Source organism: Acomys minous (genome assembly GCF_964271855.1).
Source record: "Acomys minous genome assembly, chromosome: 3".
Lineage (NCBI taxonomy): Eukaryota > Metazoa > Chordata > Mammalia > Rodentia > Muridae > Acomys > Acomys minous.
In genome coordinates, this window is record NC_140485.1 from 50,398,965 (window position 1) to 50,425,502 (window position 26,538).

Sequence of the window (26,538 nt, forward strand, 5' to 3'; positions counted from 1 at the left end):
CTCATAGGGTATCAAGTCTCTTCTTGGTAACCTGCTATCCTTCCTCTGAGTACCACCAGGTCTCCCCCATTCAGGGGACGAGGTCAAATATGAGGCACCACAGGACATGTGAAAGTCAGACCCCACTCTCCACTCAACTGTGTAGAATGTCCTGTCCATTGGTTAGATCTGGGTAGGGGATTGAAGTTTACAGCCTGTATTGTCCTTGGCTGGTGCCATAGTTTGAACGGGACCCCTGGGCCCAAATCTGCTTATCACAATGTTTTTCTTGTAGGTTTCTAGGATCCTTTGGATCCTTCAACTTTGCCATTCTCCCATGCTTTGGTTGATATTTTTGTCCTGAAAAGAAAGTACTTTGTGAAATACATGATAGGAAGGCATAATAATTTTTAAAATGCAATTAAAGTAAGAGTAATCAGTACAGTTCTGAGAGACTGGGCTTGAGAGTCAGCACAGGGCTCATAATGACTCAGTCTATAGCTTGTTTGGAAAAACAGCCATGCACTAAGCAGTTTAGAAATGAAACAAAAACTAATGGAGTGATTGAAAAACACATTTTGCTTTTGGGGGTGTTTAGTTTACATTGTTAAGGGATATACAGGTGTTTTTATGTTGATTTTTTTCTTTCTTCACCCTACATGTCTGAAGGAAGATGACAAGCTACGTTTAAAATGCTCTTTAAACAGATCACTTCTGGCGTCATGCTACTCCACAAATGTTCAGATAATCCTGGAAAGTGTCAGAAATTGAACAAAATAAATAAAATTGATATGTTTATACACGTGTGGATGGAAAAAATGATATAATTTAACCCATAAGTAATACAAATCTTATTTTTAGAATGCTATGGTATAGTATAAGAAAAATCAAGATACCTTGTCTGTAATGGGCTATATCAGGTCATGGGAGCGAATTTTCAGTCAGTCTGCTTTAAGGAGAGATTAGTTTGAAAATCATCTCTCATGAGTCATCAAGATTCCTTTTATAAGACAGCAAAGTACATCTCATTAGTCCTCCAAATGACATATACCTATGTCCTTTCTAGAAAGGTAGAGTTAAGTAGATGAAACTGGAGGATGAGAAATTCCTACACAGCTGCAAATGTTCCAGGTATGGAAGACCAAAATAACATCTAATTTCTAGCTATAGATCTGGCCTGGCTTGGGTCCTTTTTGCTTCATGTTTTTGGTAAGAGATCATTACAGACAAATGTAGGAATGAATTCACCTTCTGGGCTTAGCTTGTTCCTAATGGGCATAGAGCTGAGTAAGGCATGGTTTGATGGTTTGGTGTTTACACTATTGTAAGCATTTCAAAGCAAAAGTGCTCTAGTTGGCAAGTCCTTCTAACAATTTTGAAAATGAAAATCTAACAAGAAAGGCCCACAGATATGTGATGCGTCAAACAGCTCCTACTGAATCACACTCTGATGAAGTAACAGCAAATGAATCAAAAGTAAATCATCCTTAAGTTAAAAAAATACTTAGCATTGCCAACGTGTTTAACAAATTACTAATTATTTAATTCAAAATGTAGCATGATGACAAAAGGAAACTCCTCAAGTTTTATAAAAGAGAACTGAACTATAAAATGAGGTGATATGTTCACACAAAGAAGATCCTCTAGAGAGAACATGATGTAAGAAGCCAAGCATGGGGAGAAGGAAAGGGAAAAGATCTCATTTGGGTAGAGAGGCCAATCTCCCACCTATTTAGGGCCTTTGTAGTGTGGAAGCCCATTTTAATCTTTTGAATTGAAATGTGGTGTGTTGACGTTCAGATGGAAGATATACTCCACAGGCTCATGGCTCATTTAGTCCCAAGGGAATGAATGGCACTGCTTAGAAAAGTTGAGGGCTCTTTAGAAAGTAGTAGATTGTCACTGACAGAAGTAGGTCAAGAGGGAACATGGCATGTTAGGCTTTAAAGTTCTATAGGTCAGACATACTTCCTGGTCAGTCTCTGCTTCTTAAATGTGCATATATTCTGACTGTGGGGCCCAAACAAAAGCAGTCTTTCACCAAGCCTCTGTCTTGCCCCCAGAGTGAACTTTAGGCCCCTTCCCCCATGTTCCCCACATTCTCGAAAAGCCCACAAAAGTATGCCTGGTAACATCTCCCTTACACCTGGGGGCCAACTTACAAGGTGAAAAACCCACAATGTTACAGTAGATTTAAAAAAATTAGATAAGATTACCCTTGTGGCTTGGCCCAAAGCCCCTACCCTATCATGCCCTATCAGCATTAAGGCCAACTTCCCTGCAACCCCCTTACCCAATCATGTAGCATCAAGGCTTGGAAAGTTTCGCTTGCTGTTTTTGCCTTTATAAACCCTGGACCCCAAGGAGACAAGGCCAATACTTTCCTCCAGTTACTGGGGAACTGTCTGTCCAAGCTCCAGAGCTTGTTCAATAAAAGACTGTGTGTGAATTGCATCCAGCTGATCTCTGTTGGTCTTTGGGAGAGTCTCGCAACTTGGGTATAACATGATCAGATGCCCTTGTTTGCCTTCCACCATGATGAGCAATATCCTTATGAAGTTCAAGCTGAAATAAACAAAGTTCCTTTGCTTTCTTCTTTTCAGATATTTGTATACAACAAAAAGAAAAGCAGTCAAGAGTCCATCCTAGAAAAGTTGCCTAAGGCATTATTTGATAGCTGAGTAGCTTCATAATTTGGAAAACTAGAGTTGCATTTTAGGAGACGTGTACAGAACAAGGAACACATTTAGAATTGTCTTTTATAGACAGTCACAGAGATCTTGCCCTGAAGACAACATTAGGTAGAATATAGTCAAAACATCCTGCAGGCTTTTTTCCAAATGTCTGCTCCTTCACAGTGCTAACTTCCTTCCTACTTCCTGTTTCTCAGCTTGTGTCATACAGTTTAGATTCTGATGGCTCACGTTCTTTGAGGACTTGTTGGGCTCTCTCCATGAGTTAGCATACTTGTTCAAACTGGATCTGTAAGTACTACGTCTACAGTGTCTCAGTGTTGGCACTGTTTCACCAAGATTTTCTTCTGTCAGTTTAATGTTGTGCTGAAGCATCACTATGCAAATGACCCTCAAAGTAGTCTTATATTATAGGGCTACAGCAGTGAACTGACAGCAATGTGTAACCCAGTTGTGTGCTTCCTTGGATGTTTTGGGAGCACATACTGAGTTTTTATATGCGTTTTTACAAGACTAGAATTATTTTCCTCTAGAAATAAGAAGGTGCAGTGCCCATTGTCCTATTTCCTGATCCATTATTTTTACATCATCTCTATATTTCAGTAATCTCTCAATGAGATACAAATTGTATTGCGGTTTACTGGGCTTAAAACAATAACTTCCCAAAGTCCTCTTGGTCCAGATTCATCTTGTCAATTATTTGTTCCACATCATTTAGTTTGGAGTTTTTTGTACAGTGAGGATCTGCTGGGAGGCATGCTAGCATATACAGACATGATGCCTGTCTTCCTTGCCTCTCTCCTCATGGTCACAGAACATTTAACTATCTTCAGTAACAATTTTCTATAATCTTTGCAACCTGTGACCTCAAGTCCCAAATCCTCCTTATATAAAGGTTTGGGTCTCAGAGTTAGGAATGGAGCCTAGTCTCAAAGCATTTGTGAGACCTTGCGTTTGAGCCAGAGCAAAGCAAATAGACCAAACTAAGCAACTATGAAACCATCAGTCAAAGCACTAACCTTAATTCTAGTGCAATTGTTTGTTCAAAACAAACAAATACCTTAATATTCAAGAAGATTGCCACATTACTCTTTAACTGTATAAATAGAACAGACATAGAAAGGAGAAAGACTGATGGTAGGTGGCTTTGGAGATTCTCCGGTGTACATGCATTTGTCTTTTATAATAATTGGAAATTGGAAATTACATTTTCAATTTTGGTACTTTTACTTGTTTATTTGTTTTAATTTATTTATTTTTAGTATTTGTTTTATGCCTCACATACCTTTAGAGTATAGGAACATAATGATGAATCAAAGATGACATATTTTTTTTCGATGAGAACTAGACTCCATCATTCATAATCAATAAATAGGTTGGTAGATGAACAGCGACAAAATAACACAATGATATGTTTTTTCAAGGAATTCACATAGCAAATTATGTACTGTTGATTAGAAAGTTGAGTTAGCTTATCCAAAGAAGAAATATTTCATCTAAAATCCAAGTGACCAGAGGGTGATAGGTAGTGTGAAGCCCCAAGACAACGGCACATCTGGCATGACTGGCAAAGAACAGGCACCCTAATAACATGGAATCTAAAAGCATACAGTGGAGAAGAGATACTGAGGTAGAAAGAAGAGTAACCAATATTTGATTACAGAGGTATTTGTAGGAAATGTCAGGTCTGGTCTAAGTCATGACTTTTTTTTTTTTTAAACAAAAACAGATACATGGGCAAAGAAAATTTAAAGTGAGATGTTTCCTTTTGATAGGTAAAGTCTGACCTTCCAGTACACTTGTAGAATTATTCTTTATTATCAATAAAAGAAATGTCTAGTGAGAACCAGAAATTTTCTTCTTGGTGGTGGTGATAGTGATGGTGGTGATGATGGTGATGGTGGTGGTAATGATGGTGGTAGTAATGACGATAGTGTTGGTGATGGTGATGATGATGATAATGGTCGTGGTGGTGAGGGTGATGATGATAGTCATATTGATAGTAATGGTGATTTTTATGTGATGATGGTGGTGGTGATAGGGATGCTTATGGTTGGTACTGATGATGATGGTGACTGTGATGATGGCTGTGATAGTGGTGCTACTGCTGGTAGTGCTGCTGCTATTAGAAGTAAAATCACCTTGTAGTTCCATGAATATTAAAAAGAAGGGTTGAGTTCCATTTTGTAAATGTTCAACTATTAGTAGTTTTGTCACATTGTTAGTTAGACAATAACGTTCTTTCAACAAGATAAAGATCATACTGGAGGTAGTGAAATGGTATATTTTTCCTTTTTTTTTTCTCTCTCCTCTCCCTGTCATAACTACTAAATTCCCTATTGTATATCAAATATAGTCCTAAAACTCAGAACATAGATTATAACATACTAGCTTGAAGCTTAAAGAATTAGAGACTCCTCAAGGTCCATGAAGCTGTAATTTATGCAACAATGAGTACCACGGAGAAGGAAGTAAATGATGCACACAGATGCACGCTTCCTTATGGGAAACCATTGATTTCCAGGGTATCCTTTACTTTTTTAAGCCATGCATGCCTTTCATGAAATTGTGTCGTCTTGACCACCATGGTCCAAAAGAAAGAAAAAAGGATGTGCAGATGGAAAATTGAACGAAGAAGTAGGCCTCTGGAACAAAATTTTGTGAAGGTGCCTGGCATTTTTATAGCTTAAGTCAAGCCTAGAAACCCGACCCTCTGCTTTGTAGGAATAATGACTATGTGACTGATAAGTCATCTTATAGCCCAAGTTCAGGGCATCACTGTGGTTCTTGACTAAGGTAGGAAGAGTATAGGGACAGTAGTGAGTAAGCAGAAAGTTTTACGAAGGGTTTTAACAGAGGTATGGAGAGGAAATGTGTGTGTGCATATATACATACATAATACATACATATATAAGCTATATATATATATATATATATGTATATATATGTCAACTATAAAAATAAAATTGTATCATGTAAAGGAAAACAGATGCAATTGCAAAATATATTAAGTGAATAATTCAGACTTGGAAAGATGTACCTTATATGTTTTCTCTCATTTGTGGATTTTAAATTTTATAAAATATATACATTTTGTTTGTCCATATAACATAAAGGTAGGGAGCAGTGTTGTAGGTAATGAATGAAATTAATAGAAAAGAGGGTTTAGGTACAGGAGGATGAGACAGCATTAGGAGATCTGACAATGCCCTTATGAGTTCTTGTACTATGAGTCATAGTTAAACAGGAATGATAAGAAATAAAATACAGCAACAACAAAGTTCTCTTGATTTACCTAATGTTCAAAAGGCAACAGACCTAGGAACTCAGAAGGCTGCTAAGAGTTTCAATGGAGAAAAAGAGGCTTAAAATGATGGCTGCTCTTATTCTGGCTAAATTGGCCAATGATGATGTTTAGAAAATAAGCAGATAAAGGGAATCAATCACACCAATTAAAGCAACCCAAGAACCATTCAAGACTTTCCTAGGAAGCCAACGATCCAGGGAATGCAGAGCTAAACTGGGTTTAAGTCTGATTTTGTAGGTACTAACAAGTTTTTTAGCCTTTCTGTGCCTCAGATCCCAGAAACAGTAATAAGGTTGGCTTTGAAGGGTACATGATTTATTTATTGCAAAGGTCAAAGAACAGCAGCTACTATATAAAAGCCACTTAATAATGTGAGCTATTGTCTTAAAGATACAGTGCATTATAATTTACAACTCATAGTAAGATCAGTAATTGTTAGTTATTATCAGCCATTTTTATACCATTCAGAATTGAAAATGCCAGGCCTCTCTGTTTCTTCTTTGATATCCCGGAAATAACATGGGCTTAGTAAACTTTTGTAGGTATTTTGGTCACTTTTAAGTGGCTAAAAAGTATATTTCCAACATCTGTGTGCCAATTCCTAACAACTATTGTTCTTGGCCCCAGGAAATGACTGAACTCAGGAATTCAAAGGAGATCAGTGTGATCTACTGAACTACTGACCAAATACACAGGGAGTGACTGTTACAAATCACAACAAACAGGTACTGTTTTATCCTCTAACCTCATGTGAGTCTGCAACCATTTGAGATGGATGGGAATACAACTCAATTTTGTTATGATATTCTTTGTAGAAAAGGATGTATTCATAAATAACTAGGCAAAAAATATAATTATGACGTAATTTCAAAATATTTTCAGATAGCTTGAGTGCACCACTATTATATAAATTGTGATTTTTCTTTTGAGTATAATCCATTAAAAACATTTATTCAGTATTTCCTGTCAACTTATTTTTACATGACTATTTCAGTCTGTGGAATTCCTATAAGGTAACCTAGTAAAAGACTGATGGACCCTGTCAGAGTTTAAAGATCTGTTCTCCTCCTTCCCTCAGCTGATCTGAAACTGTATTGTCAGATACATTAAAACTGCTTAATAATATTAAAAGCAAACTTAATTATTTCAAAAATTTAAAGATGTCCTTTATAAAAACTTCTAAATATATATAACCATATTTATGTAGTTGTATGTTAATAACAGTTTATGTTAACCACTAACTTTAAAGTTTTTACTCTTCAGAGTGTCCTACTCATTTGCTAAAATGCCAGCCAAAGCATTTACTGAGAAGCTGGGATGTAGGCTACTTTCTTAAGCACTAGGTTAGAAACAAATGGACAATTTTCAATAGAAAATTCTTGTTATTTCCTGATATAAAGTTACTTTTGAAAGGGAGAATATAAGAAAGTAAATAAAAGAGGAGTGAAAAGGAGGAAGGGAACACTGAAGCATGATATGTCTATAAGCCAAGGTATAATGGGAAGGGATCAATTCTACCCACAGTTACCTTGCTTTATCTTGAAAACTAAACATCACCTCAAAATTCTCATGCATGTATATTTATGTGATAGTCTAATGATTATTTTTGTTTTCTGTGTATGTCTATATAGATATGTATGCATATCCCCTTGCACATACATGGAACTTCCACACCCATGGATTCTCTTGGGGATAGATGGACCTAACTCTTTATATTTAGTTACACTATCACATAGACACAGTCAAGCAGCGTGTCTAGAGCCTCTACCTTAGTTTATTATAGAGCAGGCTATTGTAGTTATAGCAGGTATCTGGAGTTTGAGGACTGTTCCAAGGTTCACCTTCACTGATGTAGTACACCATGTGTCTGATTTGGCCCAGCATGTAATCACAGAGACATCTAGTGGTCAGCTTCAGGAGTACATCACAGGAAAATGAATACAGAAGTGGAGTCTTTTCCACAGAGGCACCCATCCGTGAAAGTGGTACCCAGTGATAAAAGATGGGTTGAGATGGTCCATTATGCTCAATTAGTAAGGCTCTTCTGTTCAGGAGGATGGAAAATTTTGGAATGGAAAAAAAGAAGATATGTGTAAATAATAACTTAAGATAAAATGTTATCTGAAGTGCCTACCAGTACCGTGAGGGCTCCTCACAAAAAATTTTTCTCATTTCATAAATGATGATACTAACCATAGAAACTTTAGTATGTGGTCTTCATGGCACATCAAATACCAGCTTCTTAAAAAGGAAGCACAATGTATTGCTTTACAATATCTCTTAGTTTGTTCTTCTATTGCTGTGATGAACTCCATTGACCAAAAGCAGCTTATGGGGGAAAGAGTTGATCTCAGGTTGCTGTGGCATCAGCTAAGGGAGTCAGGGCAGGAACTCAAGGGAGGAACCTTGAGTCAGGAACTAAAGCAGCAGCAGCAGCAGCCATAAAGGAGTGCTGGGGTGCCAAGGCCCACAGAGGGTTAGGCCCTTCTACATCAACCATTAATCAAGAAAATGCCCCACAGACTTGACTACCAGCTAGTCTTATAGAAGCATATTCTCAGTTAAGATTTTCTCTTCCAGCTGGGGTCAGTCGTGCTTGCCTGTAATACCAACACTTGGGGAGGCAGAGGCAGGAGGACCTCTGAGTTCAAGGCCAGCCTGAGCTACATGGACCAACACTGTCTCAAAAAAAAAAAAGGTCCCTCTTTCAATAAATATATAAATTCCTAGATTTCTCTTTAACTGACAAAAAAAATATCAGGACACCCATTGTCACTGTGGTAGGAGTCTGATCAAAAAATGTCTAGAAGTCAACCAGAGCAGAACTTGATAGTCTGGCATGGACTATTTAAAGCAGTATTTTTTTTTAACAGGGCATGGTAATAGACACTCCCAGATATTCTGGAAGTCAGTCTCAGAGTGGTAAATAGCTGGGTCCCAGGAGTTATATATCATTCAGGAAACATAGCAATCCACAATTTTTTTTTTCAGAAAAGAAGAAGAATGTCAAGATAACAGGGATGGACACTATCATAGAGCTGTAGCAACATCAGACATGACCTGATTTTTAATTAATAAAATCATACTGAAATATCAAAGTTCCTTTAAAAACACGTGGTTTAGAAGTGATTCTACAATTTTAAAAGTAGTTTGAGAAGAAGACAAATAGATTAAAAACAACTAAAAAGTGAGGGACATACACACTGAAGACACACACATGTGCTCATCCTGTCTCCACACAAACATGTGCATCACCGACACTCTCCTCTCTAATCCCCTGTTAGATTCCATCCCAATGGCCAATGTTCTTGATGAGGCAAAATTAAATCATTTTGTTTCATTACCATCTAAATCCAAAATAATGAAAGAAAGATCAGTACCAATACATTTTAGTCTCTGTGATAGTAGAAGGTTAAATAATAAACCCTACTCTCCACATGCTATACTCCAAACCACCCCTGAAACCTGGAAATACTATAATAAAGAATTTGGAGCTATCAGTTATCCCATAAGATATTATGTAACGGACAGAAAGAGGCAACAAATGGCCACATTCTGTCTTCAATCCTCCACACTTCAACAAATATCCTGAATTCAACAAATGCCACAATGTCTCAACTGAAGAAAATAAGATGTTCAGAGAATAATAAAATATAGAAAGAAATGTTATTGAAATTGGTGGGTTTTGAAAATTATGTCCTGGGATTATTTAAAATTCAACTAATATACTTAATTATGAAAATTATATTTAGATATAACTTGATAATCTAAAGTACAAGTTTTAGGAGGAAAATTCCTACCCTAAAGTATGGGTAACTTTCCTTTTTTTCTCAGTAATTTCGGTCATTTCCTGCAGCTCTTGATTCCTCTGCAGTTTTCATTATAGGTTTAGATTAAAAGCAGTGATTCTGAAAGAAGAAAAGCAACATGGATTCTAAATCTGGCTTCCATATTTGTTATTTTTTTTGAAAGTCGTTCTTTCTAACCCATAATTCTACATGTCTAGATTCTCAGTTAAAAGCAGATCAATTCCATGTGTTGCCCTTCTGATTGAATGTACAGAATTATTGGCCGATGGATGGATGGCCTATAGTTGAGCTTTGCTGCATCCACCATGGTTACTCAATACTAACCCATGGCCCTACAGCTGTCCATGGACTCATCCTACAAATGTGCATTCTCAAGCCTCCCCTATGATCCTAGACTTCTCAGTGAGGACATGGAGATACACAAAATATTGTTAAAGAATATCTAATCAATTGCACCAATTGTCAGAACCCTCTTACATGAAGCCTGTAGAATTCCTACTGCTGTTGGAAGTAGAGGAACTACACAAAGGCATGGAAGTCTGTTTGACAGACTTCTCAGAGGATTTTATTTGAAAAAAATAATCAATAAGTTTAAAAATCTTCTTCACTGTCTCCTACATTTATGTAGGACAGCGTCTGACTTTAAGTGTGACGATATATTGTGAAGTCTTTAGTCCAATTGTCGGTCTTTCCTCAACCTCACCATTTGACTACAAAACACGATGCACTGAGCTGTTTAATCCTCTAATTATATATTGCACAGGGAATGACCATGAGTTGTATAAATATAGAAATTCATTATTATTCTGATGTGCCTTAAGGCATTCCTGCCATCTGTGCCCTGGTAGCTCCCATGCTATAGAGATTGGAAAGATCATTCAACCTGAGGAAGTTAGACTTCCTGCTTGGGAAGTACACAAGGGAATTTCTGCAGTCCCTGTTAAAGGGAGAATGTGGGGCAGCCTGTAAACTGCAGATCTGCTCAGCTGCAGCTCAGTGAGCAGCTGGTAATGCAGCATTCATACCATGCTAGCTCAGCTAAGAATACTCTTTCTATTCTTGCCTGCTCTTTGTTTTGTTTTGTTTTGTTTTGAGGCTTAGGTTCTAGAGAAAGAAGCAGTATCTGAATGCACTTCCTTGTTATCCTGCATTTTGCAAACCACTGAATCCTCTCAGCCAACCACAGCAAAGTCCTCTAGAAAAGCAGACAACATCTGAAAGACTCTGAAAATTAAAAGTCCACAAGGTTTAAGTTTCTGGATGTTCACTTCCCTTAGTACAATTTCAATCAATAAAAGTGATGGAAAGGCTCTAGGATTAAAAATGTTTTTTATCTAAGATGACATTGTTGCATACTATGTGCTGTACTTGCAAAGCAACATGCATATTGGAACAATATAAACATGTTCCCATAGTCATATATTGTGAAAATGTGAGTGCTATTATCATGAACAAATGGTCACATGTTCCATTAATCAAGAGAATGAGTTGACATTTAATAGCATAATAAGTGGTTGCTTTCCCATGTGAATTAATGATTTGGCAGTGGTAAACACTAAAGCATTCAGGTGCATGCTTTATGTGCCATTTTGAAGATAAGTAAGTACTCTAAAGGTTATATTCTTCTGGTTTTGTGTCATAAAGTGACATCAAGCCTTTATACACTCACATATGAATCACGTGAGTATTATCTAGTAACCATGTTCCTATCCATAGTACAATTGGGATATAACTTATTATTTCTACATGTCTTTCATGGGAAACTATTAATTTGCTAAATGTTAACAGATGTTCCACAAAAACAATGTCCTGTACTTGAATGAATTTGGAAAACATGAATTGGATCAAATTAAACATGGATGTTTAATACAAAACTTCTCAAATTCTTCAAATACCATTCCTTGCATATCTTTTAAAAGAAAAAAAAAAATAGTATGAGGCATTTTACAGACCTGTGAGACCCCAAAACCAGATTATTCCTTGGATATATGGTAGTGTTTGAATTTGGAAGTATATTAGATGCTTTTTCATGGAAATTATGTAACATATACATACATCCTTTTAAAGAAGCCAAGAGTGGCAAGACCATATTATGTATCCCTTTTTATTATAATTAATTTAGCCTCTCTTCATTTCCTATTGTTTTGATAGCATTCAGGACAAAATGGAATTTACTGTTAAACCAAAAAGAATCAAAGAAGAAATTTATTGTTAACAATGTAAGAGGCTCCACAGATTTCATTTTAAACCCTTCCTAATCCATGACAGATCCTGAAATCTACCCTTGAAAGATAGCTAAAAAACAAAAACAAACAACAACAACAGCAAAAAAAAAAAAACCTGAAGTAATGGTCCCTGTTTTTAAGCAGCCCCACTACTGGTAACATATATATTCCTATCATTTTAGGTCTTATGCAACTGATCTCAATTTAAAGATATCAGAATATCTTCACAAAGAGGTACACCCATCCATGGTAAAGCTTGGGTAAAAAAATTCAACTTGTCAAAGTCCTGTAGCAGCAATAACATCTCAGAACTTGGTTTAAAAAAGCAGAAAATCTTTTACAGAAATGAGTCACCAGCTTTCACCGCCTGACGTACAGAAATCTTATATATGGCCATAATCATCATAGAGAGCCTATTTTATAATGCTAGCTTCTACTTCTGAAGCTGAGCCAGTGGGACGCAGACTATAAAATTCCACTTCTTCAAATCATTTTTCCATGAACATCACAGCTCAGCTCCAAATGACCTCTACCAGTGTTTCCCATAAGTGGCGTAGAAAACTCTGCACATAGTTTAAGACTTTCAAGAATTGGTGTCTTTGACATGGAGTTTCAATGCCCAACATGTACAGGGGGTGGGGTTGATCTAATGATTAATACCTTTCCTGGGATGACTTTATATTTCAAAACCCAATGAATTTAATAAATGCCTGAATCTGAAGGTATGTGAACAGATGAAAGTAAGAGTGTATCTGAAAACCTTGCCAGGTAATCTCTTCATTGTGAACCCACATATTCAATCATTTGTTGTCATTCTACTGATGTAGGGTGATACTGTTTCTAAACATGGTTTCTAGCTGACAGAACTCCAGTTTAGTCTCTGGAAGTGAACAGTCATTGAAACTTAGACTGACCGTACCTGACAACAACCTCTTTACTCCCTAACCCTTATTGCAGCATCCTGACTGGACTCACCACAAATGCAATCAAATGTTAAAAGATTAAGCTTTATGGAAAAGATAAGGCTCAAGTTAATTAGTAATATGGTTTAAGCCCTCTAAACTTATACTGTCATTTATTGTTTAGAAGATCGTCTTGTAATCTTTTCTTTCTAGCTTCTCACAGACATATCGTCATACCACACACACACACACCCACAGTTCAGAACTGTCTGTAGGGATTCACTGGGGAAGAGGAGACCAAATAAACCTCCACAGATTATACTTTCACAGTCTGCATGCTTTTCGTCTGCTCTCTTCCCCATGCCCCTTTGAAGCTATACTGTCTCTTCATTTCTATGAAAAATGTTTCATAATCAATTTCCCTTGAGTCTGAGACTGTCTTCATTCATTCATGATATTTTTAGGGACAAAAGTGCTTTGATTTTATCTGTGAGTGTGGTAGAGATCATGTTGGATCTGGGAATGAAAGCCTGTGGTTTATTGAGATTGTCTTACTGAAGTTCACAGTCTTTTGAGGCATAGAACCAGGTGAATAAAGGAAAAAAAAAAAGAACAGAGTTCTTACAAATAACATGCCTATTACGTGGGCTTAGATAATACTAAGACTCAGTTTCTTCTTTGGTCTTCAGACCAACATAACTTATTGGGATATTTAAAACACATACATTGTAAATCTATTACATAGAAAGGAGTGACTAAATACTGAAGGAACATGATCTTTGTTCTTTTAGATCTTCCACTATGAAGATGTAGATAGAAAAATATAAGGCCATTAGCACACACACAAAGGGATTTTCAAATGGAATACAACAAAGGATTGAGCTAGAAGACAACCCAGATATAATATGCCTGCCAAGAAGACTGCAGTTCCAGAAAGATCATTTGCTTTCACGTTAGGAAACTGGATATATAGGTTCAAAGTAAAATGCAAGGGCATTTTGAAATCATGGAGCAAGGAGGAAAAATGGTGTTGCATTCACCAACCAACTAAAGTCTGATAGCAATAAGAAAGAAAGAAAAGAAAGTAGAATGAATAAAATATCTTTAAATTAGAAAGAATTCCTAGACGTAATTGTGAAGGCATGATTTTGACCTAACATATAAAATGCATGTGACCCTATGTATGATATGCTAAAACCACCTTAGAGATAAGATGTGCATCTTCTCAAATTCTGCTCCAAGAATGTATTAATACTCAAAGTATGATACATATTATCTGAAACACATATTGTCCCTTGATTTTCCCCTTTTCTGCTCTCTGTCTGCCTCCCCTGTCACTCTTTGTGTGTGTGTGTGTGTGTGTGTGTGTGTGTGTAGGTAAGTTTCCAAGGTAAAAATGGGAAAAAAGAATAATGCTTCCTTCTGGGTGGTAGCATATGCTGTTAATCTCAGTACTCAAGAGGCAGAGTCAGGTGGATCTCTTTAAGTTAAAGGCCTCCCTGGTCTTCAGAGTAGGTTCCAGAACAGACAAGGCTATATAGAGAAACCCTGTCTGGAAAAAGGAAACCAAACATATAAAAACCACCCCCAAGCAACAAACCAGTCCTTCCCGAGAATATGTACAGAACAATTGCTGAGAGCCCCAAAACTGACAAGAGCCCAAATGGCAGCACTTATTGATGTACTTGTGATGCTAGAAAAACTCTAGCAGCATATAATAAAACCTGAGTCTACATCACACTGCATGTGTGTACATGAATACTCAGGCATGTGTATATCTTTGCATGTACATGACTCCTTTAGGTTAATTTCAAAGTTTTTCTTCACTTTATGTCAGCAGGCTTGTTAACAATCTTTTTCTCTATGTTGCTCCTCCATTAATTGGGCAAATGTGATGATTTGTAATGGGTCTCCTGCTCATTAGTGTAATTTAGCCAGGTTCTATTGTACCTCACCAGGCACACAAACAAGGCTGCTGCACACATCTGTTTCTGCTGCTCTCTTTCATAATCATCCATAATATTTGTGCTTTAAAACTGAGAAATGTTTGCTCCTTAATCAGCTGTTTCTTTTATTGGGCTACACAACCGTATGTGATGTAATCCATAAATAATTTTGGATAAAAACACAACAAAATTGTCATTTGCATAGAACTTTAAAGTGTATACAGCTTTTAAAGCTATATCTAAGTGTGTGCATGCCTGAGTGCACATGCACATGTGTGTGCGAGCACACACACACACACACACACTTCCTTAAGAAGGAAAATATTAAATAGTTTAAATGACCTAGAAAAGAACATTTTAAATATATTTCCAACATCAGATATTTAATTTATCCAGATGTGTGCTCCAAGATTTTTGACATTCATTTAACCTCATTATTTTTCAATTTTAAAAATATCTACTTCAGACTTTGCTATCAAGAATATATTTTGGAAATTAATATGAAGCTGTAGACAAATGAGAAACACAGAATACATGCGAGTTATTGTGATTGTGACTTGGCCAATAAAACACTATTTCTTCTGAAGGATGTTTACATCTACTGAGAGCAAACTGAGGCAGTTGTCAAATGTTTGACACTGGTCAGTGGACTAGGGAGATTTGTAAATCTTCAAGCCAAATCAGAGTCATACGCCCACTGAAGAGGCTGAGAGACCAGCCTCAAGGGCTGCAGCCAACCAAATTGGTGCTGCAGTGTGAAGCTCTAGACTGCTTAAAACCAGGAGTGCACACATCAGAAAGTACAACTGATGAAGACTGGGAAAGACACAGAGATACTTCCATATGAGAAAGTGCACCTGATGCTAGTGTTGGAAAGCTGAAGGTGAGCAGAATGCTGAGGTATTGGAAATCCTGGTAGACAGGAGGGAAGTGGTCATCTGAGTAAGTGTGGCAGATGAGGGGTGCTCTTGATTGGAGATATGGGTTCTTCTGATTCTGGATGATCAAATTACAGACCATTAAAAAGGGTGATTGCAATATGGAATGGAAAATCTTCCTGAAAGCAATCCTGAGCACAAACATGGGAAGAAATGAACTCTTTACTCTTCCTGTCTGTAAAAATCAGAATCAACATGTTGGCTAGCACAGCAGTGACTGAAGATTATATCTAATCAAGAAGTTATTTGTTGGTAGAAAAAAATCTCACTTCTTCAGGTAGGTGATATGGTACTATTGGAACTAGCGTACCCTGTTTTCAAAGAGCTTTTCTGCTGTTTTCCCTAGATGTTGACCTTGAATCCAGACCCTAACTCGAAATCTAGATCACTCTACAAAGAAACAAAGCACATCTGTAATTTGCCCATTGTTCAATTGTCATGCCTCCAGCCTGAGAGAAAAAGAAACTTATTTCCTTGAAGCATAGAAAGTACCTCTCAGCTCTCTCAAAATACAAGCCAAATTGTCATGCTGAAGACTGAAAGGTTAGGAGCTAGCCTTCTCTCAGATCCTCAGGCTTTCGTGAAGCGTTATTCCATTCTAAGGTCTGCGTGGTTCAGTATACTTTCCTCAAGAACATAACATCAGATGATGGTTAACAGACTATCAGTTCAAGGTACTAGGACTCTTTCCAGAAACAAAAGTAATTAATCAAATTGTAAACAGGAAGATAAGATAAAGAAACCAGTTGAGTGTTTGTGTATATCTTGATTTCCAACTTCTCAGTCTGCAAGAATAAAAAAGGTAGAGGAAGTTTTGAAATATTGTTTTATGTGGAAAAAAATTCCAGCAACACAGCAAAATTTATCCAAAAGGGTATTGGTAAATTTATAAGAGAAACAGAGAGAAAAATAGATAATAGTGCCAAACTTTGTTTCAGGCCAAGTAAAGCCTCAAATTAGAAGAGTTCAGCACCTGGTCTGTGCAGCCAGATGCAGTAACACAGATGTCTGCGCAGTTTGTAATTTTCTGTTTCTTTAGGAAAAATCTCACGTTGGGCGAATCTTAGTTTCCATGTCAGCATCTCCAGAATAAAGATGTCCCTCGTTACATGACTGTGGAGCTCTTAGTGTATCTGCACTACCATAACTTTGAAACAGATTCACTGTGTGTATCTTAAGCTCGTCTCTCTCTGCCCCCTCTCTCCCTGTCCCTCCCTCCCTCCCACCACCCCTCCCTCCTTCCCACCACCCCTCCCTCCTTCCCACCACCCCTCCCTCCCTCCCACCACCCCTCCCTCCTTCTTTCCCTCAGGATCTCAAACCCTTTCTTTCTTTTAGTTCACTATTGAACTGTTTATTTACTATGCACCCCAAACTGTCTTTCTGTGCTTAAATGTCTCCAACTATGAATGCCTCAGCTTTGCTTCTGCTAAACTCTGAGCTACTTTGATTAAAATATTATCTTCTCCTTTATCAATGTAATGACAATAGTAAGGCTATATATTTTATGATGAATGCATATTGCTTCCATCTTGTCTTCTACAGGATAACAATATTATACATAGCATAAAACCACATATATGTGTTCAACAAACAAATACCAAGTAGACCAGACCAAGAAAATGATCAAAGGTTAGACTCGTCTCATTCAGAACACTCATTGAAAAATTTGTTTTAGTTACGTAAAATTATCTCAACTGAGATTTGTGACATACTTATGAAATTCAGATGTAGGAACTTGATTTGCTTATTCATTATTTTTAAATACATGGTTACCCATTAAGTGAATGTCAGAGGAACAGAACATATGAGATAAGTAGAACAGAGTTACTTTTTTCAGAATCTTGTGGGAGTAGGATGATTGAATGTAGGTATGCTGACGATGATGATAGAAAGGAAATTCAGACTTGGAGTCACAAACTGAGGTAGGGGTGGCAAGGGGGAACAAGAGGACAAAGAGAATTAAAAGAATGATGGAATTAGCAGAAATCAGAAAAAAATATGAAGATCTCCTCTGTTCCAATGCTGGATACACCTTATTTCAGAAAAGTTCTGGTAGCCATTGCAGACATTTTAATCCTATTCTAATATGTTCTCTTTGACACTAGGATCAAAATAGATTTACTAATTTGATGCTTAACACTTCTCAATAGCTCAGATTCCTTGGTAGATGAAAGATCCAAACTAAACCATCCACACATAGTTTCCCTTTAAATATGGAAGCACTGGATTCTGACGTCCTCTAAACCTGTATTCCAGATTGCTTATGATCATGACATATAACATCTTCATCAGGCAAAAATCAGAAAATTAATTTGCCTGCTACTAGATTTCTAGCAAAAGATTTACTTTTATTAGAGCAATTATTCAAAATATTTTTCATTTACATTTTTACTATTATTCAAACATTTTATTGATATGTGTAGAAAGTCTTTTTTAAATTAAGCATATCTTTATATTGATTATCTAATAGATTCCTCATATGTATGGTCACAGTCTTGATTTTAGTTATTATTGACAAATGTGCTCCGAAAATTATGTGTCTAGTCCATCCTTGCTTCCATGACCTGAAACATAAAGCATAGATGATAGATAGATTTGAGATAGACAGACAGATAGATAGATTGATAGATAGATGACAGGTAGATGATATATAGATATGTCACACATACATACATGCATACCTACCTACATACATATATACATACATGATACATACATAGAAAGAAAGAAAAAACATAAATAGATAGACAGATAGATAGATAGATAGATGATCGTTAGTTAGATAGATAGATATACAGACAGATAGATAGATGAGTCTTGTGTAAAGGACTGAAACTTGTTATCACTGGGTAGGTTACTACCAAGCATTACAAAGCCAAATTGTTTCACATATGCATACTTGCATGCATAGAAAAATATAGTTAAACCAATGACATAGAAATGTAATCAAATATTTTCATTATGTTCAAAATCTACATTTATTCATTCATGAGAGATTCAAAATTTTCAATTATTTTTTTACATAGTAAGTCGAAGGAAGATTGCTATGTCTTCTTTTTAACTAAAAAATTTCTCCAGAAGAGAAAATGGCTCAGTTGGTAGGAGAAGTACTTGCTTTGCAATGTAGGAGGTTCTGATCTCACTCTAAAAATCCCATTGAAAAGTTATCGGGCATAGTGGCGCACACTTGTGACTCCACTGCTGCAGAATCTGAGGCTTGCTAGCCACCAAGTCAGCTAGTCTACATGGTCAGCTCCAGGCCAGTGAAAGGCTCTGACTGAGGAAAAGGTTAGGTGCTTTTGAGGAATGAGACATGGGCTGATATACCCTTTGCAAGAGCTCAGATCTGCATGTTTGTGCACCAGTACACACAGGAGCACACTAACATATACATACATGCAGATGTTCTAAGTGTGATTTTTCCCTTCCTCCTTTTTATAGCCAAACTGGGGATTGCCTTCTAAAAACAATCACTTTTTTTTCATATCTTTTGTACCTGTATGTCAGACAGACAAAAACCATCCAGTGTTTTGTTCATTTGTGTAGTATAATGGTTTTAATACCTTCAAAGTACCAAAACAGCTTTGTGAGCTAAAATTCTAAAATATCGTAATTACTATTATGGTGATTATAAGTAAATAAGGGTCATCAGTATCATAATGAAATTGCATTTAACGAGCATGACTCTCATCCCAATCTCTCTCTATTCTCAGTGCTTCCTAAGAATGGCATTTCTTAGTAATTTTACAGCAATTCTGTAAGACATTGTACTTAAGGACAGATATAGAATTAACCTACCCAAAGTTACATGACTAAAAGGTGGGTACACAATAGTGCTACTGCCCATAAAGTATGTTCTTCCAATTCATCCACATTTTAAACAGAAGTATAATACCCCATCTGATGCCAACCATTCCAAGAATTCATGGACAATCGTAAAAGAATCAGACACCTGCCTCAGGCTCTAGACTCTTCTAGGTACCATAAAAATATCACACTAATAATGTACTATATCACATATTAATGGTCCCTAAAGAAAGTACTCTCAGGCCTCTTAGAAACAAGAAGGATATCATTTACACACACACACACATACATACACACACACACACACACACACACACACACACACACACACACGCTATGATGCAGAAGAACAGACATAAGCTTTGAAATGTGCTAATTATGGCATCAATGTTTAATCTCTTTTTGTCTCATTTACAAGAGAAAAATAGTTCCCTCACTACCGCACTAATTTTTTAGAATCTTTATTTTGTATGTATGAATGTTTTGCCTACGCCTATGTTTGTATACCACATACATGCCTATTGCCAGAAATCAGAAAAGGGCATCAGATCATTTGGAATTGGGATTACCAATGATTGTGAGCTACTACATAGGTGCTGCTAAAAGAGCAGCAATTACTATGAACTTCCGGTCCATTTTTTTTAACCCCTAAACTCATTTAAATTTTACGAGAAGACATACATAATCTTATTTGTATGGCATGCAGAATACAGCCATTCTTTATTTGTGGTAATTATAACATATTGCTTTAGCTTGTCAATATAATCTGTAGCATATTATGGAGAGAATTCCCTTACTGTAGTTCAGAGTTCCATCCCCAGGTTGTGAAACTTGAGACTACACATGTAAGTGTAAGTATAAGTATTTGTGCTACTATGACTCACTGACATCCTTTCTCCCCCTTTTTTTTTTTTTTTTTTTTTTTTTTTTTTTTTTTTTTTTTTTGCCGCCCTAGGCCTGGATTTTATAAAAAGAATGTAAAATTCTGGGAGTTTGGATTTGATCTTTCTTCCTTGCAAGTCATGAAGCAGAGTCCATCCATTCACTATCAGATAGTAAGAGCCCACATTCTGAAGGGCAAAGCCCAGCTCTCTTCATGTACAGGCAAAGGCTGACTAGGCAGAACAGAAATACCTGGGTCAAGTGGTACCAGCCGTGCAGAGTTAGCAAAGCAGAATTGGCCTCATCTCTGACAGCTCAGCTAGCTACATTAATAGGAACAAGGCTTTTTACATCTTTAGCAATATGTTCTTGAACTAAATAAGGGTCATACACAATGACATAGCTTCATGTGGGCCAGATGCTGGAAGAGGAATCTTAATTCTGTTTAACTATCAAGTCAAAATTCGAAGAAGCAGTCTTGCAGACTGCAGCATGCCACGTCCAAATGCTGGAATTACAGCAAAGAGAAATGAAGAGAGACCTAGCACACTTTTCAGAGCAGGGACTACAGTACTAGTTCCTGCCAGATAGCTAAATAATAAGATACTTTCATTTTCTGTGAACAAAAAAAGACACTAGATAAAAAGCCATGTTCACCCCACTTGCTGATATTTGAATTGTTTCTGCAACCACAAATGGATGGATGTACATGATTCTACTTACATTCAGTATCGTTTTGAAATTGTGAGCATAAGTACAACAGCATCTGGAAAGGGCTTAGTCTTCTCTGAGATGATCTGATAAAGCCCTCAAGCTAACTTATAAAACATAGCTTCAGCTCTCCAGTTTTACCTAACTCTCAAGTTATGCTTTTCATTTTTAGCTCTCTGGATAAGGATAAAAATATCTTGAATTCGGTTGGTCTTTTTCTTCATTAAAGTAGATTAAGAAGGGTTTAAAAAATCTGTATGAGCTACCAATATAGACCTAATTTTATAAGAAAAGGTTTTACTAACTGTATTTTATACATCTTTTATTCACCCATCACAGAAAATTTTTACTACTGCCTGCTTCTGTTTTATAGAATCTAAAACTGAGGCTCTGAGAAATGATCTATCTCTAGTCTGTTCAACTACAAAGCTAATACTGTTATTATTGTCTTCATCTCTTCATTTTAATCCCTGATCTGTCTAATAAATGCAATTCAGTGTGATAATGCTTGTTCTCATTATGCCTTGTCTGTTATTATAGATAAATACAGTTTCCAAATGTCCTTAAAATTCTAGTGAGCACTTTTATTATGGATTAGAGGTTTTGGAGCTTACAAACTCACTAACAGCCTGTTTACCCTTGCCAATAAAGTTAGAATGTCCAAATATCTTTCTTTGTCTATTTTGCTTCTTCCTTTCCTTCCTTCTTAACCTTTTTCTGTCTTCTTTCCTTCCTTCCTTCCTTTCTTCCTTTCTCTCTCCATTTATTTTTCAGTCGTTTCTGAAAACCCAGGACCAATGATCATTATTTTCCATGAATCTAGTGTTATGGATCCTTTAGCCTGACCAATCATTTAAATTTTATACATGTATAAATGCACATGTACATAATACATACATATAAACGTGCACATGCATCAGTCCCAAGTGCAGCACAGATAACTGAGTGGGTTTATTTACTCTTTTGCAAACTTCAAACTCTTTATCCAATTCGCATAGAAGTAAATAACTTTTTTTTTTTTTCCATCAGGGAGTCCCAAGAAATAGTTTTTAAGTGGTAAGGAACAACAGCAAGGACATATAAAGCATCTGTTAACTGTATAATATTTACTTCATTCTAAGACCCAAAACTCTGTATTCATTTCTGTAGATTAATGCTCTGATTCTGTTCCCACCACCACTGTTAGCATTGGCCTAAGACAGTGTGCAGCTCTAAGCTGTAGTGATGACTCAGCAATCAGAGCTTTAGGCTCAGGATGCTTGTCTTCATTGCCAGGGCCAGAGAGCCAAGAGCTCTTTCTCTTCTTGAACTTACTGGATAATCTTCCTGGCTTCCTTTAAAGGATCTCAGTGATCTCAGTAGTTGACTTTCCAGTTGTCACCTCTGTCTGTTGTAAAGGAAAGGAACTATTTATGTGTTAAATGTTTGGGTCTTAAAAGCATAGAAACACACTGGAGAGTGTTGGGTCTGGTTGGCTTAGTTGAGCAAAGAGCCAGAGAAAGGCCTCCTCATTGACTGGAACTAAACTGAGGAGGAAATGGAGGATCCCTTATTCTCCCCCAATAAATTCAAGGCAGTCCTTTATCAATTCACTCCTTAAAAATAACCTTCCATCTATTTCTTTAAAGAACATCAATGTCTTCTTTGGCTACACTGACATGGAAGTATTGAAATGGAAGTTCCCACCTGTCCCTTTTTTGGCCTCTCCCTTTTGTTTGTTTTTTGTTTTGTTTTGTTTTGCATTCACTAAGTAAAAAAACTAAGCCTGTTAAACCTCAAAAATAGTCTCTACCAAAAAACAAAGTTTAAGAAAGCTCTCCATGAGCCTTAGAGTCAAGGCTAAGCAAAAGCTGTTTATCATTGACCTACCTGAGCTGAACAGAGTGATGCGAAATTGCAGCTGTGTAACCAGCATCTGGAGCCCTCAAGATGCAAAGGGTTTGCTTTAGACGTTGTATGTGCTGGAGTCAGCACATTCTGGGTTGGCTGGTACTCCACTGCTATTATTAACCTAAAATAACTGATAATGAAAGTATTGCTACCGCTAGAGGATTCACTCATTACAATTATTAAATCTCAAATGCATAACAGACAAAATAATGTTCTTTTGTTTTTAGATAGTGTTGGGAATTAATCTATGCAATTAATTTCCCAACACCACCAATCTAAATATGTATTCACAGTGCATACAAATGTGAATGGGTAGTGGGCAGTTAAAGTAAGATAATCTCAAAAAGAAAAAAAACAAAAAAGAGGAAACACGAGTCTGCCAAGTTCCAGAATGGCATTTAAGATAGGTCTCTTTATTCTGAGTCATTCCAATATCAACTGGATGGCCTAAAACATTGCCTCTAGGACTTGTTATCAGAATCTCTGGCTGAGTGAGCAGTTGAGAGGAAAGGTATAATTCCTATCCTGACTGTGTCTGGGAGGCCTCTGGTGGCCTGCTGGGACCTGCTGGTATCTGGAGCTTCCCTGTCCTTCTCTCCTTAAACTTTGTGTTTCTTATTTCTGTATCCATGCCTGCTTCTGTGTTTCATGATCCTTAGCTCATTCTCTCTTATAAAAAGAAAGAAAGAAAAGAAAAGAAAAAGAAATTTTGTTTATGACTAGCATTATGTGACAGGCATTTAAAAAAAAAAAAGAACGAAAAACAAAGAAAAGGAAATGTTCCTTTCTTGATCATGAACCTGTAGCTGAAATGTGAGGAAAGGTATACTAGTTAAAAATAACCAGCAAGAAATCATATCATGACTTGTGTGTTGAATTTTCCCAGTATGTCCATCAGGTTACTGTGTGGAGTGCCAGTCACAGGGTCAGCTGGGGCCACGGACCATCTCTGAACAGCTGCAGTTAAGAGCCTCTACCATTCCTGTGCAACGATCATTAGATATTGTAATCTTTACATTTTATTTGTTTGCTTTTTTGGTAGTTTCCCTTTTAGGAAAGAAGAAGTAATATCAGTGTTTTGAGTACAGGGTCTGACAGCTTCAAAGTTGGATGTACTTATAAATCTTTGACCAGATCAGTCATCTCTGAATAGATCTTCTGTGCTGCAATTAGCATCTTCCAGCTAAATATAGTCATCAGTAGTTGGAAAAAATCACCAAGGTGTGCCCTCCTCTACCTAGTTAGCATACTTGTCATCTCTACAACGAAAGTGATCACAACAGCCCTTAGAGTTGGCTAACAGCCCATGAACCATCACCACTCCAATTCAGATACACTCTCATATTCACCAAGAAAGACTAACCTTTTACCTCTTTCACTTGGAGATTGCAGCATTTTAGAAATCTATTTAAAGCTTAATTTTCTTACTTGGTAGAAGCTAGGTGCCAGTTCAGATATAAATATATTTGCAAATACAGAGATGCAGATACTGTCAATGCAAAGCAATATTTTTCTTTCTTGAGCTCAAAAAAGGTAAAATCATTTTGCATTTCAGTTTGAAGGAAGAGAAAGGCAACACTTTAAGGCCCAGGTAACCAACCACCAGGGAACACTGAGGAGACCGAGTTCAGCAAGACATTGACTGAAGTCACATGAATTCTGACGCTGCTTGCTTTTACAGCCAAGAATTCACAATTAAGCGCAATTTGCATCCACATTTCCTTCTCTAGGGACTGCATGGGGTAAGAAGACGTTCCAAAACGACAGGACTAGTCGTAATGAGGGGACACTTCGTTCAAAAGGGTTAAAAGGATTAAGGAAGAAAGTCGGGCCAAAAGTGAGGCTGGAAACAAAACAATTCCCACTTTGTTCTCATTTGCTCCTATTAAGAGCTGTGGAAGCACAGACATCCCTAGAGCAGATATAACTGTTCTTGAAAAAAATTCTGTCGGGGATCTACTTTTAAGTTATCATAAAAGTCAGAATTACACCCCACAGTCATCCCCTGCCAGTCTCAAAGTCGAATGAGTTTTGCTGTGCCCCAGCATTGGTGCCAGCAGCTAACCAGAACAACCCCCCCATCCCCGTTTTAGAGATTCATTTCAAAAGAGGCTGGGGTTTATCTATTTATCACAAATTTGCTGATTTAATACACTCAGAATTCCTTATGGAAACAGTAAGAAGAAGGGTATAAAATGTTAAAGGAGTGTGGGGGGGGGTCACACAAATGGAAATAACGTCTTTGGCATGAGAATAACCCCAAATGCCACACACTGGTTCCTCTCTGCATTACAATCTGGAAGTGCGCGCTTCTGAACTGTATATGGATTTCTGAAAACAACCCAGAAAACATAAACACTGTAAGAAAACAAGCTACTGTAGGCAAGTAATCCTGTTACTTACCTTCTTAGTGGATCCTCAAAGTTCACCCAGGAAAAATTTAAATCCTCTAGCTGGTCACACACCACTCTAATTTCCTTTCCTCTTCTCTCTCTCTCTCTCTCTCTCTCTCTCTCTCTTTCTCTGTTTGTCACACCAGAGAAAAATAATCAACTTTCAAAGGTTCCATTTATCTGATCCTCCAGCAACAGCAAGTACGTGTCCAAGAGACTCGGCCAAAAAGTAAGCCAAAAACTCATCAAAGGCGAGAGGAGCAGGGGGAGTCGGGCAGAGAAGGGGCGGTGAGAGGTGGCGGTTGGCGGTGGCGGGGCTACAGAGTGTGAGCCCCACTGCCTGGAGATTATTTTCACGCTGTTGAGACCTCGTCTTGTACGTTATACCTGCTTTGGTTGTCACACAAGCCCCCACACACAGGACGGACATTCACACAATCTCTTCCACGAGAAAGCAGGCACCCACACGCAGGGACACATACAGACACATAAGCACTCACAGAAGCCTGTGTAATGAAAACTGTCAGTAGTAACCTCCAAGAGGTGCTGTGAGCTGCAGATGGTATGGCTTGCGGTTACCTTTCCAGGTCTGTGGAGAATCAAAAGAACATCCAAAATCAGGGGGGTGGGGAGTGGGAACTAGATTCCGGATTCCTCTCCCCAGGCAGATGTATCAAGCCAGGAGCGAGTCAATCAGCAGAGGTGTCTGCTTGCACGGTGCCTCGGATTATGGCAAGGTTATTAATCTTGATGCGCTGCATACCCCCACCCCCCAGCACTCGGCAGCCTGCATTGAGATGATTGCCAGAGCCGTGCGTGTCCCTGCTCTACTGCATTTTGCTCAGCGCTCTGATGCTGCAAGTGAGACACAGTGGAGGCAAGAATACTAATAAGGTGGTTAGCTACAGTTTCTTCAAGGCAGTCGGCACACAGTACAGTAAATGTGGACTTCCCAGGGCTCCGTGTGTGTGCCTGTGTGTCTGCAGGGAGGGCAGCAAATCCATCTCCCGCCAGCAGGAGAGATGGCTTGCATTCTGCTGGAGAGGACTATAT

The 26,538-nt window shown here is 37.5% G+C and overlaps 1 protein-coding gene across 6 annotated transcripts in view; it reads right to left on the minus strand.

The window, feature by feature from the left end:
• Positions 1 to 26,184, minus strand: part of LRRC4C (leucine rich repeat containing 4C) — a 1,246,033-nt gene extending 1,219,849 nt beyond the window's left edge. For all 6 annotated transcript variants that reach the window (XM_084776632.1, XM_084776630.1, XM_084776628.1 and 3 more), the window contains exon 1: positions 25,496 to 26,184. The gene's annotated coding sequence lies outside the window, so the exon portion shown is untranslated. The remainder of the gene's footprint in view (positions 1 to 25,495) is intronic.
• Between the last annotated feature and the right edge of the window lie 354 nt (positions 26,185 to 26,538).